A 6,015-nucleotide genomic window follows, 5' to 3' on the forward strand; every position below is an offset into this window, starting at 1 on the left:
TTGTTTTTTTGATATGGAACTGCATGAGCTGCTTGTATATTTTGGAGATTAATCCTTTGTCAGTTGCTTCGTTTGCAAATATTTTCTCCCATTCTGAGGGTTGTCTTTTCATCTTGTTTATGGTTTCCTTTGCTATGCAAAAGCTTTGAAGTTTCATTAGGTCCCAGTTTATTTTTGTTTTTATTTCCATTTATCTAGGAGGTGGGTCAAAAAGAATCTTGCTGTGATTTATGTCATAGAGTGTTCTGCCTATGTTTTCCTCTAAGAGTTTTACAGTGTCTGGCCTTACATTTAGGTCTTTAATCCATTTTGAGTTTATTTTTGTGTATTGTGTTAGGGAGTGTTCTAATTTCACTCTTTTACATGTAGCTGTCCAGTTTTCCCAGCACCACTTATTGAAGAGGCTGTCTTTTCTCCATTGTATATTCTTGCCTCCTTTATCATATTTTGATCATTCTTTATATATTTATGTTAATTGGAATTCTACTGTAAGGAAGATCTTTCCCTTCTCCCCTTCTCTCAAGGATTCTTGTTTTATTCTTAGATTGTAGTCAGTTATAGTCTTTATTTTGATCCTCAAATTAGGAGCTCTTCAAGTTGGCTCTTTTGTTTTTTGACTTGCCCCCATCATTTTCTGAGCACTTTACTTTCTGGAAGCACAGTATAAAATGTTCCAAACGCATCTTGTATTTTCTTAGCCCCAGCCATGAAACCAGCCATTTCTCCAAAGAGCTCTGAACTTCTTATTGGTTAATCGTATTTGGAAAGTAATATCTGGATGCTAGGTATGCTTACTGCTACTAGGGTGTCATTGCCACTAGACCCTCTCAGCAGAATATTTGTATGAACACATACACGTCTATATCTGTCTGCATGTATACAAAAACCATCCATTTATACTCATACTTTCAATTCTAATCCAATACCACAAGGTTCATTCTAGTGCTTCTGCTTTCCTTATTTGTAACTTCTTTATACAACAGTGAGAAGTCATTCAGTATAGTTTTTGTTTTGTTTTGTTTTGTTTTTTGCGGTACATGGGCCTCTCACTGTTGTGGCCTCTCCCGTTGCGGAGCACAGGCTCCGGACGCGCAGGCTCAGTGGCCATGGCTCACGGTCCCAGCCACTCTGCGGCATGTGGGATCTTCCCGGACCGGGGCACGAACCCGTGTCCCCTGCATCGGCAGGCGGACTCTCAACCACTGCACCACCAGGGAAGCCCCATTCAGTATAGTTTTAATTTGCATTTCATGTAAGTGAAATTGAGCTTCTTTCCTATGTTTTAAAGCCATTTGTTTTTCTTTATCTGAGCACTGACTGTACATCTTCTCTCATTTTTCTATGGATTATTGGTCTTGTTCTTTTTTCTAGAACTTCTTTTTATATTAGGGAAATTAGTTCTGCAAATATTTTTTTCTCACTTCATGATTTGTCTTTTTTAAAAAATAAATAAATAAATAAATAAATAAATTTTTGGCTGCATAGGTCTTCGTTGCTGTGCCACCAGGGAAGTCCCATTGTGTTTTTAAATATCAAGGCAGAATGTATACTCAGTCACAGCTTTCATTTCTTCTGTGGCCAACAGTTTTCTAGTTTTCTAGTGTGTATTTTTTGTCTATGGGTAAGATTATCTGCTCTTTTCTACCATTTTAATAGTAATTTTGTATGAAAGATTGCATTAGACTGCATAACAAAATACCACAGACTGGGTGGCTTAAAAAATAAAATTTTTTTCCCTCAAAGCTCTGCAGCCTAGAAGTCCAAGATCAAGGTGTCGGCAGGTTTGGTTTCTTCTGAGGCCACTCTCCTTGGCTTGCAGATGGCTGCCTTCTCACTGTGGCCTCACATAGTTTTTGTTCTGTGCACACTTGCATTTCTGGCATCCAAATTTTCTCTTTTTATTAGGACCCCAGTCAAATTAGTTTAGGGCTCAATCTAAAGAACTCATTTTAAATTAATCATTTCTTTAAAGACCTTATCTCCAAATAGAGTCACATTCTGAGGTACTAGGCGTTAGAACTTCAGCATACAAACTTCTGGGGTACACAGTTCATCTCATAACAAAGGTGTTTGTCACTTTCTTCTTTCTTTTTTTTTTTAACATCTTTGTTGGAGTATAATCGCTTTACAATGGTGTGTTATTTTCTGCTGTATCACAAAGTGAATCAGCTATACGTATACATATATCCCCATATCCCCTCCCTCTTGCGTCTCCCTCCCACTCTCCCTATCCCACCCCTCTAGGTGGTCACAAAGCACCGAGCTGATCTCCCTGTGCTACGCGGCTGCTTCCCACTAGCTATCTATTTTACATTTGGTAGTGTATATATGTCCATGCCACTCTCTCACTTCGTCCCAGCTTACCTTTCTTCTTTCGTTTTTTAATCCATTATTAAATGAATTGTGTTTTCCAACCATTTTCAAGTGTCTTCTGTGAAGGAAGAGCAAGAGAGACCAAGGTAGTTTTCCAGATTTCACAGTGCAAAGGTTTTCAGGTGCCACGATCAGACTGTCTCATTCTATGTGGCCCTTTTTGTAGTTTTTGTGTAGCCCTGCTTTCTTTGCTTCTCTATTCTAAACAGGGCTTTTGCCCCAGACCTGTGCTCTCTGGCATCATCACTAGTCATTGCACACAGGAAACATAGCCCCTGGATTTTAGGTGAGCTCTTTATCTACTTTCTGAGATTTTCATATCTGAGTTTCCCAGACATTCTTTTGGACATTCTGTACCTCCTCTTTCTATTATGTTCCCTATAGCTTTAACCCAACCTCAGTTCTTTTTATCTCTACTTCTGCTCTGATTGTTTAGAACAACAAACATTTTCACTTTCACATGAACTTCTCATCCTCAGTGAATCTATTTTCTCATCCTCTGGGAGTCTGTTTTTGCTGGTGTTTTCTGGGATCTGCTGCTGGCTGTTTCCCTTAAACACTCCAAGAGTCTCAGTCATATGACATTCAGTCATACATAACTGCAGTACCTATATCATAATCATTTCACTTTGTAATGTAAAATTTCCCCATTTTTCTACATTATAAAGATAGCTGTATATTTTCCCTAATGCCAAAGATAATACATAATGCATAATCATGTAGAAAGTTCAAGTCATACAAAAGAGTACAAGGAAGAATGAAAATCATTGAGAGGCAACTAAACATTTTGGTAAACATTCCAAACATCTCTCAGTTATACACAGATTTATAAGAATAAGCTCATACTATATATGCTGTTTTGTATTCTGCATGTTTATTCAATAATATGTCCCAAAATTCTTCTTTGTCAATAGATATAGATTTACACCATTTTTTAAATGATCAGAATTTATTCTTCCAAGCAACTATTATGACCTAAGAGAAGTTACTTTAAATATATTTAAAAATTTTATTGAAGTATAGTTGATATACAATGTTGTGTTAATTTCTGCTGTACAGCAACACGATTCAGTTATACGTATATATATTCTTTTTCATATTCTTTTCCATTATGATTTATCACAGGTTATTGAATATAGTTCTCTGTGCTACACAGTAGAACCTTGTTGTTTATCCATCCTATATATAATAGTTTGCATCTGCTAATCCCAAACTCCCAATCCTTCCCTCCCCCACCCTTGGCAACTACAAGTCTGTTCTCTATATCTGCGAAACCAAATAAAGTAGAAAGGTAAATTCTTCATTCCTTTTACTCCCCAGGATTAACTACTCCCCAGAATTAACAACTATATGCAGACATAGACATATAATCATATACCGCACATGTTTATACACATACACAGAGTTTTCTTTGTTCAAAAATGGGAATTAAGGGCTTCCCTGGTGGCGCAGTGGTTGAGAGTCCGCCTGCCGTTGCAGGGGATACGGGTTCATGCCCCGGTCCGGGAAGATCCCACATGCCGCAAAGCGGCTGGGCCCGTGAGCCATGGCCGCTGAGCCTGCGCGTCCGGAGCCTGTGCTCCGCAACGGGAGAGGCCACAACAGTGAGACGCCCGCATACCGCAACAAAAAAAAAAAAAAAAAAAAAAAAGGGAATTAAGCTATATATAATGTTCTGCAACCTGCTTTATTTACATGACATATCATGGACATATTTTCAGGGTGTGACATTTTGAATGTCAATGTTTACATTAAATTGTATTTTTTCTTTAAGTATATTCTTTTAAAATGTTTATGATGTTTTAATATATTGGCATTTAATGTACTGATATAAATACTGATATATATACATGTATTATAAAATCTTTTATATATACACAGATACAAAAAAAGTCCTGTATATGCACTGCCCTTAAAATAAAGGAACACTGTCAATACCATTAAAGAACTAAGTCTATTTATACTCTCCTTCCAGTCTTATTTCCTTTTCTGTCCCTAGAGGTAAGTACCATTCTGAATTTTATGTTATGAGTTATCATTTACGATATTAAGTGATATTATCTTTTTAAAGTTTCCAGTCAATGACTATTTATATATATACAGTACTGCTGTGAATATTCTCCCATGTGACTCTCAGTACTCATGTATGAGAGTTTCTTCTGAGTGCATTCTTTTTTTTTTTTTTTTTTTTTTTTGCGGTACGCGGGCCTCTTGTGGCCTCTCCCGTTGCGGAGCACAGGCTCCGGACGCGCAGGCTCAGCGGCCATGGCTCACAGGCCCAGCCGCTCCGCGGCATGTGGGATCTTCCCAGACCGGGTCACGAACCTGCGCCCCCTGCATCGGCAGGTGGACTCTCAACCACTGTGCCACCAGGGAAGCCCCCTGAGTGCATTCTTGAGGTGGAATTGCTGGGTCATAGAAAATGTGCAGGTTCAATATTGCTCAATAATACTATATTGTTTTCTAGAGTGACTGTTCCAACATTCTCTATTTTAGAAGGCTATTTTATTAGCACTGAATTACTTTTTTAAAAAAATAGTACTTGATTCTAACATAGTTAATCATTAGAAAATTTGTTAGCTTATAAAAATGTGATCTATAGAAAACCTTTCAGGAACACTAGTATTACTTGTATTACTTTTTAATAGCCAGTTATGATTAAAACTTCGCAAAATAACTTGCTAATGTTTTGATTATGGCTTCATTATACTACATTGTATTTGGTTTAGGTGTGCTATTTAACATATTCCAGAGGAACAACAATAAGCATATTAAAATCTGTTTATATAGTTATGCCTTGTCTGATTGTTACATGTATTACTTCCTGATTGTTATATGTATCTGTGACCACCCATTAGCTTCCTCTGGATAACATTTTTTTTTTTTTTAATGGTATGTGTTCTATCTAAACAGTGCCTACAACACTGCCACCTCACACCCACAAGTGTTAATACAGGTGTAAATGTGAGGTGGGTACAGGGACCGTAAATAGCTGACAGATTTTATTTGGTATATTTTATCTGAAATCTATTTAATATTAAACATCTATGAAATATGAATAATAGCAAAAATGAACTTTTACTGCTTCACATTTATTGTACTTGGGTTTCTTTTCCTCTTGAAATAAATTCTCATTTACCATTTTATACTTATATACAAGTAAATATTTGGTGTTTAACATCTTGTTTCTTTTATTATACTTATTTTTAAATTACTTATCATAAAATATAAACAAGTTCTTGACTAGACTGTTATTTTAGACCCCTTTATTTTGCCCTTCCCTACTAGTTGTATAATCTTTTACCTCATATTTCAAAACATCAAAATTCCTCCTTTCCATCCTTCATCAAAACCATCTCTGGCAGATCTGGGGAGAAATTAAACCGGGTGTGCCCCAAACCTGCAAACATTTTCTTACTAATGAAATCTGAGAACATTGAACTTCAAAGGCACTTGTGACCACGGAGCATCAGGACTTTTGTTTCTGGATAGAATTGTGTTTTTTGAGGGGTCCTGTAGCAAAGGGCAGGGATGCTGTGACCGAGCGAGTCTTGCTCCAGCAATTGCATCCTCTCTGCCTGAATGACCAGTTTTGGAAGGAGCCTGCAGACATGACTGTCAGTATCTGAGGTTTCAGGTTGT

This window comes from Grampus griseus (assembly GCF_964374135.1).
Source record: "Grampus griseus genome assembly, chromosome: 14".
Taxonomy (NCBI): Eukaryota; Metazoa; Chordata; class Mammalia; order Artiodactyla; family Delphinidae; genus Grampus; species Grampus griseus.